Here is a 13,444-nt window from a genome sequence, read left to right as displayed (position 1 = left end):
AATTTGTAAACTATTCAATATTCTAGAATTACACGAAAAAAAAATGTGGTGACGAGTAACGACTTCATCTGAATAATTATATTCGAAATGAAAACCCAAAATGGGAAATACAAGCATCTGAAACATGGCCAAATTCTCGACTGAGCTCCAGAGAAACATGCATCAATAAAACACCCTTTACGGGTCACAAATCACAACCCTCAGTATTTGTGAGGGTGTATGAAACTCCCGCCCACGGGTTCCCCTAGGGCGAGAGAACGCCCACCATCTCATTCTACTTTATAGGCAATTCACTAAATCCTCTCCCCTTTCCATCACTGCCATTTTTGTAATTCCTCCCTCTTTCCAAAAATTAATTGGTCGCTCGTAAAAACAACAACGTTCTCCTGAAATATTACCAGCTCTCTCTCTCTCTCTCTCTCTCTCTCTCTCTCTCTCTCTCTCTCTCTCTCTCTCTCGCGATTTCGAAAAATTCACGACTCGGGAAATCTAAGCCCCTTAATACTCTCATTACCGAAGCCCACGGCGAAGTTCGAATTACGGAAGGATCTGCAAATGCGTCTGTTTAGGGCAAAAGTAATTGCTATCAAGAGCCCATCTAATTGAAAACGAGAGAGAGAGAGAGAGAGAGAGAGAGAGAGAGAGAGAGAGAGAGAGAATTACTCTTTTGTCTCGAAATGGAAGGGTCCCTCAAGAAGCAGTTCTTTGTCCATGCCTTACATCCTGTCGCCAAAACAATTTGTTAATGGCTTCCATGAATGAGATACAATATTAAGTATTGAGCCTTTATTATCCTCTAAGTAAGGTCTGTACTTCGCATGAGGTCTCCTTGGCGCAAATAAAAGATGAAGAATTAAAAGAAGACGACAACGACTTGGATTTCACTGGGAGCCTTCGGTCCTTTGCCAAACATTCCCCACGCAATATTTATGAGTGGAATTTGATCTCTCTCTCTCTCTCTCTCTCTCTCTCTCTCTTCACATTTTATTTACGAACACACATACACACACATATTATATATATATACACACACACACACACATATATATATAATATATATATATATGTATTATATATATATATATATATATATATATATATATATATATATATGTATGTATGATGTATGTATATAAATCGATTCAAAATCCTAACAGCACAAAGGCTTCAGAATAACTGCTCATCTCTCTCTCTCTCTCTCTCTCTCTCTCTCTCTCTCTCTCTTCTCATTTTATTTTACGCGACCACATACATACATACTTTCTCTCTCTCTCTCTCGTGCACACACACAAAAACTACTCATCTACAGGAACGGTAAATTCGACGACCTGGAATCTATGATTAACAAAGAAAAAACAGAATCACTGTTATGCAAACTATTACAAAAAACTCGAGTTCATAAAATGCCCCAGAGCGTTCGTTCAGGACTAATTTTCCGAAAACGAACGGAATCCGGTTTGTCAATCCTGTAGCAAAACAGCAGAGTTGTATTATGGGGACTCATTCAATTATGACAGGACCAGTACCAGTAAATGCACAGCACATAATGACGTGAATCATCACGGTTTGTCAAAAATCACGTATACATCGATGTTATGGAATGGAATGGAATATAGAGAATTTAGGTCATAGGTCAAGCACTGGGACCTATGAGGTCATTCAGAACTGGATAGGATATTGAGAGTAGGTACTATATAGTAGATTTACATCAAGCGTGCATCTGATGTCTAGGCCAGTCCCTTACGACTGGAAACTCAGTCTCTCTCCCGAGAGTTCACATGGGTAGGATCTATGTTCCACCTTTCCTGAGGGATACGTCTTTCAAAAGTATATATCACTCAGGAGAGGTGGAACATACATCCTGCCTATGTGAACTCTGTCGCAATCAGGAGCGTCGTAAGGGACTGGCCTAGACATCAGATGCACGGTTGATGTGAATCTCCTATAGGAGAGGGTGGATAGCAAGATGGATGAAAGAGACGAACGGAGGTACAGTAAAAGGAACGAAAGGGGTTGCAGCTAGGGGCTGAAGGGACGCTGCAAAGAACCTTCGGTAATGCCTACAGTGCACCCCGTGAGGTTCACCGTCGATGTTACGGATCGAGACAATTAAATCAAAAGATTATTATTATGCAAGGTAACGGTATCCCGTTGAAGTACTGATCATTGATAGGTGATACTTGGATTACGATGATTCATTGTAAGCCAAATTAAAGACATCCAATTATAATAACTCATATTTATCAGAAATGACATTATTAACAGATCATATGGCCTCTATACAGGTAGGTAAAAAAATCGCTTATATAGCCTATAGGCCTATTTGCAGGGAAGTAAAGAAACCGGGTCATATAGCCTATACGCCTATATACATGGAAGCAAAAAATCTGACTCATATAGCCTATAAGCTCATAACTGTTTACTTTTAAACAAACAAATACACTAGGACTGATATGGTTTGTCAAACGTCGCTCGTAGATTTTTTTTTTCGGTAACATGGAAAGTACTATAACAAAATGAACGCAAAACAAAACTCACGGCTCTCGAAATACCCGTTGAAATCTCTGCTAGGTTGGTCGTTTACCTGAAAAAAAAAGAGAACAAAATATTTTATACATAAACATAACAAAATACTTCAGTTGTTATTGTCCAGGTACAGAATTTACCTCAAATTAAAAGAAAACTACGCACGTTTTTCTTCTGTAACATTTTCAGTTTTCTGAAAAGTATTGTGTCGGCTTCGTCTGTCCGTCCGCAGTTTTTTCTGTCCGCCCTCACAACTTAAAACCAACTGAGACTAGAGGGGTGGAAATTGGTATGTTGAACACCCAACCTCCGATCATCATACATACCAAATTGCAGCCCTCTAGCCTCAGTAGTTTTTATTTTATTTAAAGGTTAAAGTTAGCCATGATTGTGCATCTGGTAACCCAACAACACAGGCCACCACGGCCGGCTGAGAGTTGCATGGGGAGCGGCTCATACAGTATTATACCGCGACCACCAAAGAAAGATAGATCTATTTTAAGTGGCCTATGCCACAACGTCTAATCTTCAGAGTTCTCAATCTCCCAAAATTTTTCGGTCTTTTATACTTCAAACATCCGCACTTCACTTCTATAGAAGACAGTCCCTAGCATTCACTACTTTCGCTAAGAAGCCCTAAAAAAAAAAAAAAAAAATCTCTAGTACTGCTCCACATCTGCTTGAAGCTTTGCCGCTCTGGACTGGAATCTAGACTGTATACTGGACTGGGCTGGATTTACTCTGTGGCTTTGTTTTCTCTTCCATCACGCCATCAAATCTTGTCTTAAGTACCTGTATAAATCATCTACTTTCAATCTTCAATCATCCTGGATTTGACGCTCTCACGGTCGTTTAAGTTAATTTTCAAATTTATCAGAAACACTTTCCCCTTAATGAAAAAAAAAAAAGTCTACGTAGCTATCACTAACAAGTGGTGCAAACATCAACGATTCTACACCACTTCCAGGCTTTTTTTTTTTTTTTAAGCATTACACAAAGTTGCACCTACATCTGCCCTTTACGTGAACGCCATTATCGCTTATTCGGGGAGTAAGCCTACATACTACTTTGTTGTTGTTGTTGTTCTTGTTAGGGGTGTAGGAAAGCCTAAAAACGTCTGAAAAAGTTGTTTAGCTTTGACTTAAAGATACAATAATCTTAGGATAGGATATTTATGATCTATTTGTTAGAATGAAAATGTGAAAATTAAACAATGTGCATGTCAAACAGTACAGAACAATAATATCTAATAAAATATAGCGCATTTATTTTCATTTTCGTTGGCGAAACAACGCTCTATTTGACCGTAGATTTTAGCAGGCGCTCCGAGTAAGCTGGAGGTCGGATCACGCTTTTTTGCGATGCAAGAATTATTCAATCAATCAATCATTATCATTCGAATATAGTGTATGATTTTTCCCGTTGCCAGACAACAACGATTAGATTTAATAATCATTACAAACATTTCAAACTCTTGTACCTTCCAATCTTTCTCTCGGGACCCTTCGAAAGCTTTCGTTTCTTTCTGACAGCTTTCTCCTGACCCTCCTCCTCGTTATTACGGAATTCTTATATTAGTTTCAATTAAGAGTTTCCGCTACGCTGAAATTCCTTATTTCTTTCCTGATATTCTTTTTAATTTTTTTCCTTCGCCCTGTCAATTATACACAGTGACTCATTACTGGCATTTTTCTTTATTTATGCTTGCCCACGCTCGATGGTATGTACGCACCACACACAAACCAAGTTGACTGGTAATTTATACATACTACATACATACATCATTACTTATATAATATAATATATATATATATATATAATATAATTACATATACTATATATAGTATATATATTTATATAAAAAATTATACCCATGCGTAAAGCATGAGTCTTGAAATGAAAAAAAGTTATTTTTACGTACATATGAATCCATACGTAAATGTTTTAAATATATGTACCCATGCATAAATGTTTTAAATATATGTACCCATGCGTAAATGTGTTAAATATATGTACCCATACGTAAATCTAATAAAAGGAGCTCATAGAGACACCAAAATATAGAGTGAAATACTATATTTCAGAGACTGCTGTCTCCTTCTTCATCTACCTGAAGAGGGAGACAGCAGTCTCTGAAATATAGTATTTTTCTCTCTCTATATTGTGATGATTTTATGGGCTCCTTTTAATAGATGGAATTCTGTTGTAACAGAACATTTTTACCGGCCATACGTAAATGTGTAAATATATGACCCTTACTAAATGTGGATTTGTTTCTGCAAGAAATATAAGACGAAATAAAGAATACTGATACATAAAGTCCAATAACGCCAGGGAACTAAATAAGGCGCCAGTGGCTGAAATAAAAACACCAAGTCGACGTTCATTGGATATTTCTGCCCACAAAGAAAACCAATTGTCCTACACCTGATGACCCCTACCAGTCCCACTACTTCTTGCGAAACGGCCACTGTCAACGAGTCATTTGGTGTAGCCCACAAAGGAGAGAAGGTCTCGCCATTCCTTTCTGATACCAAAACCTAACCATTAGCAGGAAGGACCCTAAACGTAACTGATGGTGTGATACAATGGGCGGCCCTCAGACGACACGTAGTAAAGATCAGGTCACCCACAGAGACAAATATATATATCATATATATATATATATATATATTTATATATATATATATATATGTGTGTGTGTGTGTGTGTGTGTGTGTGTGTGTGTGTGTGTGTATGTATGTATGTGTGTGTAATAAAAGGGAAACCATAAAATAAAACACCAAAATATAGAAAGTAGTACTATATAGTACTTTCTTTCCTTATTTTGGCGTTTTATGGGCTCCTTTTATTAAATGGCATACTATTGTAACAGAAATATATATATTATATATATATATATATATATATATATATATATATATGTATATATATATATATAACTGAATCACGAAAATATGGAACGGGATGAATAATTATTATATAAATAATACACATAATCCACGAAGCAAAGAGAAACGAAGGAGGTCTGCGAGGCCTTCCAACTTCTGAGTGAGTCTGCTAAGGCAAGGGGACGGAAGGAAGTCGAAATGGGCCTTGCAGAAACTCCATTGTTTCTTTTTCCCTTCGTGGATTTTGTCACTATTTAACATATATTTATATATATAATTAATACATATATATATATATATGGTGTATATATATATAATATATAACTAATATATATCATAATATATATAATATATACTATATATAGATATTTAAATATATAATAGATATACCATTGCATTACATCGAGCTAGAAATGTCCTTTAATTTCTCATTAGCTCTACCTCGAAATTAATATATTTTTCATATGTTTAACCGAAGGGGAATTAAGTATTAAAGGACATTTGTAGCTCGATGTATATATATGAATCAAGGTAATGTGATATGACTCATATATGCAATATATGTATAGATATGGTTGGATCTAGCTCCAAATGTGCTAACTGTATAATTCAGCAATCATTACATATCAAATAATACATAATGTACAAGAATACACGATAAAAACAATGCCGTGGCATTTAATAGAAGCCTTTGACCACTCTCTAAAACGTCTATGTACACATAGTAGCTATGCCAGGAAGACTTTTCCACAATTTAGCAGCGAAGGGAACAAAAGACTTCGCGTACTGCGCTATGAAATATCGAGGTACGCGCCAGAATATGGATGAGGCTACTCTGCGCAATTAGTTACGAGAACGAACTCCAGACACAAAGGTACTAAAGTAGCAGTTCTCAACCGGGGGTGGGGGGGGGGGGGGGGGGGGGCGTAAGCAATTTCAAGGGGAGGTGCGAGCCCTAGGGAAAAATTGAAAATGCTCTAATCATATTCAATATTCTCTTGACAACAAGGAGGAACTAATATTCAGAAGTTTATGAAAAGATGCAAAAGTATTGCCTTATAACGTCAGTTTCTTATAGTATACTACTCTAGGTGGACTCGTTTGGCTTATCATGTTTTGTAATAATTGACCTCCCTACCCATCCCTCGAAACCTCCTCCTCTCGTTCTCTTATTTTTCATTTTCCTTTCAATCTTGGAAGGAATTTTACTCACAGATGCAAGGGGGGCGTGGAGGGAAGGACCAACTCTTAGAGGGGCGTGGAGGGAATGGCCAGTTCTTGGGAAGGGGCGTGGTAATAAAAAGGTTGGGAACCACTGCTCTAATGGAAATTGCGGTAGTTCTTCATTGAACAAGATGCAAGACTTTTTTTTTTTTTTTTTTTTTTTTTTTTTTTTTGTTTTTTTTTTTTTTTTTTTTTTTGGGGGGGGGGGGGGGTGGGGGGGTTTGGTTAAGAAAAGATACGGGCAAGAAGGGTATACACACGTTTCTAGACTTTCGTTTTTGAAATGATGCCATACGATCCGTTTTGATGGCGAGTCAGATAATTCAAGGGACACAGGTGAAGAAGGCAGATGGTTTCCATTTTGGGACTATTGGTATTGATTGATTCATTTGCTCTATATAAGGTCGGATAAGTACTACGGAAATCTATTAAAACACAAAGTTCTTACACGATAAGTATAGCCAGCGACATTTACAAGAACAATCAGGTCCCCTATGCTGACTTACTCAACCCCACGGCAAAGATATTCTAAATTTTTCTATCACTTACTTCCTAACTAAAAATACTGTAAATCTTAAGAGTTCTACTCCAATGTTTGAACATTATTTTGACGTAGCAGAAATACGTGACAAAGAGGTACGAGGGACGTACTGAAACGAAATAGGCTTTTACTTTAGACATTGGGTATTAGAAATTCTGAATGAATGAGGTCCCATTTAAAAAAAAAAAAAGAAGAAAAAAAAAAGATCGTTAATGTGACGCAGATTTATTTGGAAATTACTTTGAATTAAAAGCGTTGATATATATAATATATATATATATATATATATATATATATATATATATATATATATATATAGTTCATAACCGACAAGACAGGAAAATTAATGACAGAGCTGATTCCAAGGAGCCAGGACTACTTAGTAAATGGCGTTGAAAAGGATAAGCAAAGATTTTAAGTCCAAGAAAGCATCTGAAACAGTTTACCCCGATTTAGGGGCATAAATCAATATTAAAAAAAAAGTAATTAAATTCTCAGGAGGTATGAAGGTAGTTTAAGACACCCAGTGATAATGCAAAAACTTTCAATGCTTAAATATTTATGGGAGCTTACACAAACTCATATCCTCTGAACCAGAAAAACTTTTAACTGATGATAATGTGGTAGTCAAACTTCTCGACAGTAATTATTCATGGCTCGGGTGAATTACAACTAGTAACTTCATAATATAATATCGAGTGGTTAACACTGGATAATAATGTTTGTGACCGTATAAAGTACGTGGGATGGTCTCTCAGAGTATTTATTATACGTACTTGAAAATCTACATTCAACTTTTGGTTTCAGTTCAACTTTTATCAAGATACAACTTGACTAAAAATAGTTAAGAAAAAGTTGAGAGAGAGAGAGAGAGAGAGAGAGAGAGAGAGAGAGAGAGAGAGAGAGAGAGATTCTTGTACGGTAATAACTATATTAAAAAAAAAAAAAAAAACGTTCCGGGTGCGTAAAAATTTAAAGCAGAAGCCCTCATCAGCGTCCTTTGACCTACTTTCATTACCCACACACGTTCTGCGAACGATAATGACCGTCAAGATATTATCTTTCCACTTTCTGAAAAAAGTCGTCTTCGTGTTTATGAAGCAGAAAATGTTTCTAAAAATCACCAACAAAAATGCTCAAGTTGTATTACATTATAAAATACTGGTGATGAAAAATACTTCATGTAATAGTAAAATCACCATATACATAATGGATATGATTACTACTTATGTTTATAACTGTAATAACGGCTAAACTAACAAAACAATATCCAAAGTTTTCCAAACTTTGCCGCCAACTGCAATGCTGTTTCTTCATGCGCAGTTAACATGCACAATGAATGGAATTAATGTTGCAATCGGCTTCAACATTAGCTGCAGAGTCCAAAGTTCATTTTGAAATGGCTGCAAATTCTAATATTCATTTCAAGCGATAAACTTGCGACTGATTCTCTACAATAAAGACGAAATGTATTAAAGTAAATAAAAAAAAAGGTAACGATATTCAAATTTTATTAATATTATGCTTTTTACTTTTCCCTTTTCCTTCTCATCATAATTCTTCTTTTATCGTGTAAGTTTTTTCCTAACTGAGTTAAATTCATTATATGTGCATGTATGTATGTATGTATGTATGTATGTATGTAGTATGTATGTATGTATATAAATACATACATACATAAGTACATTTATATTAATACATTTATATATATACAATATTATACTTATATATACATTATATACATATATAAACTATGTTTAATATATATATATATATATATATATATATATATATATATATATATATAGTGTAAGTAATGATACACGATAATGAAATATCATTAAAAAACCAGAAATAAAAAATAAAAAAACTTCAATAAGTCTCCACAGACGAACTAACAAAAAGAAAAAAGAAAAGAAAAATACTATAAGGCAAGATTCAATTACATAAAAAAAACCGTAACTGATATTTGGTATTTCATCGCTTACTCGGGGAGTGAGCCTACAAATTTTTGTTGTTGATCTTGTTTTGTAGGAAGGAGGTAATGGTCTCCGGAAGAGCCTAAAAAGATCTGAAAAAGGTGCTTCGCGTTGAGCTAAAGATACAGGTATTTTCGGATAGGATATTTATGATTTAATTATTAGAATGGAAATGTAAAAAATAAATAATGTGCATGTTAAACAGTACAGAACAATTATTACTTCTAATAAAATATAGCATATCTATTTCTATTTCTGTTGATGAAATAAGGCTCTATTTGACCGCAGATTTTAGCACGTTTTAATTCATAGGGTGCACTCAATTTAGACTATGTTTCTGTTCGATTATTTTGTGCTTCCATTTATAACTGAGAATATATGAACATATTTAATTTGTGTCCTTTTTATTTGATCCTTGTTGTAGGTATAAGTGGTACTAAGTATGAGTATTAATTAAAAAGACCACTTCACTAAGTTAGGAATATAATGTTTACAATTTACGCATGAGCGGAAAATCTAGCTGGAGGTCGCATCACGCCTTGTTTACCTTTTTTTCCAGTGTAAAGAGCTCCAATACAGGTTAAAAGGCACCGCACAGATGGATCTGAGCTACAGGAAGCTAATGTTACAAGGCTCCTGAAATCCCCGTCTGTTACGAATCGAAAACATCGCTTAAGCAAATATAGTATAGCCAAAGCTCGGGAGGAAAGCGCTATGCGAGAGAAAATATTGACTGAGGAGGCGACCGTGTGTTGCTGGAGAGAGAGAGAGAGAGAGAGAGAGAGAGAGAGAGAGAGAGAGAGAGAGAGCTGTTTAAGGGGTGGAGTAGGGGGCGCAAGAGAGGGAGCTGTTTTCTTTGGGGGAGGGGGAGTTAAGAGAAAGGGAATGAGGTATTGCTGGTAAGGGAGGAGAGAGAGAGAGAGAGAGAAAGAAAACAGAGTTGGAGCTGTTTGGAGGAAGGGGAGCTTAAGAGAAGGAGCTGCTAGGGGAGATTAAGAGAGAGGGAAATGAGGTATTGCTGGTGAGAGAGAGAGAGAGAGAGAGAGAGAGTTGGAGCTGTTTTGGGGTAAGGGGCTTAAGAGAAGCTGTTTGGGTGAGGGGGGTGTTAAGAGAGAGGAAACTGAGGTGTAGCTGAGGGGGTTGGGGGAGAGGGGAGGAATTCGATTGGGAGTTGCTTCCTAGATAAATAAACAACGAAGTGAGGAGGTTATATAACACTAATAAAAAATAAATAAATAAATAAAAATAAAATAAAAATATTCGATTGGGAGTCGACTCCTAGATGAATATAACAAGGAAGTGAGGAGGTTACACACCACTAATTAAAAAATAAATAAATAAATAAAAATCTAAAAAAAGAGAATCACAGCCTATTTCGACCACTAGTAAAAATAAATAAATAAATAAATAAATAAAATTTTAAAATTAAAAAAAGGAATCAGACCACATTTCGTTTCCAAATTAATAAAAGCATAGGTACCGAGGACAGCAGTGAGAGGACTCGGGTTAGGAAACGCCTTTGAATCTAACCAAATATTTGCCACCCCCCACCCCCCCTCCCCCCCACCCCACAAAAAAAAGATCCAGCGTCCGAAACCCAAGAGCAACCAGATGATCACGAGCCCCCTTCCTTCCCACCTCCCCCACCCACACAAGCCCCCCACCCCCCAGCTCTTCTCAGAAAGAACCGCAGGTGGGTGTCACCACCAAGACCCATTTCCCGCCGGATGCTTTTTCCACAAAGTCATCCATAAAGTCATCCATTGCCAGGCAGTCGCGTTTTACCTACTACTCTTGACAGAGAATGAAGAGAAGTTAATGGACGGGGAGGAAGAGAAAATGATGATATAATGGAAGGGAGATGAAGTGAAGTAACAGTGAAATAGAAAGGGGAGGAGGAGGAGGAGGAATAAAAAAGAAGTGAGGAACAACTAAAGGAAAGGATTTTGTATTGAGGAAAAAACGTAAACCAACGGAAGGCAAAATGAAAAGTGGATAAAGGTTGAAAAGGGGAGGAGGAGGAGGAGGACAAGATTAAGAAAGAAGTGAGGAAAACTAAAAGAAAGAATTTTATATAGAGGAAAAACACAAAGGAAACAGAAGGAAAAATGAAAAGTGGAGGAGGACGAGAACAAGATTAAGAAAGAAGTGAGGAAAAACTAAAGGACAGATTTTGTATAGAGGAAAAAAATAAAGGAAACGGGAGGAGGAGGAGGAGGAGGAGGCCAAGAATAACAAAAAAGTGAGGAAAAACTAAAGGAAAGACTGCACAGACTAGAGGAAAACGCACAAAGAAAACGGAAGGAAAAATGAAAAGTGGATAAAGGTTGGAAAGGGGAGGAGGAGGAGAATGAGGAGGACAAAAATAAGAAAGAAGTGTAAAAGTGATACAGCAAGTTTCTCTTTCCACTGGAGTGGCTTCTGTTAACGTGTCGTATTTTAATAAAAGCACATGTGACGAAGGGGAACTTACACTTTGCATTATACGGAGAGAGAGAGAGAGAGAGACAGAGAGAGAGAGAGAGAGAGACTAACACTAGAATAATAAAAAACATTATGACTTCTTCATACAGGAAATGAATAGCAGATAATACTTTTTCACAGACGTTAATACAATTGCGGATACATTCATACGGAAAAAGAAACAAGTTTCTTCCGGCGCAATCAAGTTTTCTGCACAATGTATAATGCTGTTAAAAACCAAGATCTAGACCTTCTATAATTATAACCATCAGCTTTGACCGGTGGCTCTCCAGTCGCTCGCCAGATCCGATAGAGTGAGGATGCATCCCATGCCTCCGGAAAGCGCTGCCAGATGCTCGACCCTTGGCTAATTTCAACCTTGAATAAAATGAAAACTACTATGGCTACTGGGTTGCAATTTGGTATGTTTGATGATTGGAGGATGGACGATCAAAATACAAATTTGCAGCCTTCTAGCTTCAGTAATGTTTAGACAAAGCAGGCATATTAGTTTTCTTTTACATAAGAATAAAAATGGACATCACCTTGCTAAACGTGCTTCCACTAAATACTGATCCATAAAAGAAAAATATAGTACAGTAAAATACCAATTTAAAAATTCATAGAAATCGGCATAAGCATGCATAGCAGTGTTGTAGTCACTCTCATCAACTTTTCACTTAATATATGCATATATATATGTATGCATACACACACACACACACTTCTTCCGAAGGGGAGACATATAGACAAATGCTTTCCTCTTAGCCGGGTCGATAAAGCTGTGGGCCTGCAATTCAGAAATGCGAATTCAAATCATAATTGAGAGCTGAAGTTCAATTCTCTTATTTCAATTGTCAGCCAGAGCATCCATATGCTTCATATGAAAAGGTGAATAAAATATTGCGTGTGTATATATAGATATATTATATATATATATATATATAATATAATATTAAAAAAATATATATATATCAATATAAGTATATATATATATTTACCATATTTAATTTATTATATATATATATATAGATATATATATATATATTATATATATATATATTTATATAACCACCAAAACCTGAACAAACTACGGTGTTTTAAACTTATTCCCAGCCAAGGCTGTAATAATTATAGGTCAATTAAAGCAGACAAAGTGGACTATTATTCCCAGCCAGACTGCATGCCCCCCACAAAATTTAAAACAATCCATCATCACACGACTTTCCACTCAGATACCACAGCATGAACAGGTGACAACGTTCTGGTTTTTAACATTTATTTTGGGATGAAGCTGCTAAGCATCGCCCTTCTCACCGACTGTATCCTACCATTGTCAACTAACTTCCAGGTACTTAATTCACTGGTTAAAACAACAGAGGACACAGTAGGGCATTTTATATGACGTGGTTTAAACTCACTCTGCCCCGTCCAAGCTCCTCTCTACACTGATCTAACGGTTATCCACATTCTGCTTGCAAGGATGAGGTTCTCTCTTTCTCTCTCTTCCAGTCTCTCTCTCTCTCTCTCTCTCTCTTCTCTCTCTCTCTCTCTCATCATATATATATATATATATATGAATATATTATATATATTATATATAATGTATATATTATATATAATATATATTAATAGATATATTAAAAATTATTATATATGAGACGAAGTAAAAATGATCTACTCTACAAGAATCCAATTCTAATCAGGTAAAGGGCCCACAAAACGCCAAAAGAAAAATAGAATGTAAGTAACTGTAATTATTATTAATTATTAATATTATTACACATACATACATACATACCATTAATATATTATATATA

The 13,444-nt window shown here is 36.0% G+C and overlaps 1 protein-coding gene across 4 annotated transcripts in view; it reads right to left on the bottom strand.

The window, feature by feature from the left end:
* The window catches only part of LOC135215420 (FAD-dependent oxidoreductase domain-containing protein 2-like), a 213,928-nt gene that overhangs the window by 99,244 nt on the left and 101,240 nt on the right, over positions 1-13,444 (bottom strand). For 2 of the 4 annotated variants that reach the window (XM_064250033.1, XM_064250034.1), the window contains exon 2: positions 2,539-2,584. The exons of the other annotated variants lie outside the window; for them this stretch is intronic. The gene's annotated coding sequence lies outside the window, so the exon portion shown is untranslated. The remainder of the gene's footprint in view (positions 1-2,538; positions 2,585-13,444) is intronic. 4 annotated transcript variants of the gene reach the window in all.

The sequence above is a fragment of the Macrobrachium nipponense genome, chromosome 5 (genome assembly GCF_015104395.2).
Source record: "Macrobrachium nipponense isolate FS-2020 chromosome 5, ASM1510439v2, whole genome shotgun sequence".
NCBI lineage: Eukaryota > Metazoa > Arthropoda > Malacostraca > Decapoda > Palaemonidae > Macrobrachium > Macrobrachium nipponense.
This window is presented reverse-complemented; position numbering and strand designations above follow the sequence as displayed.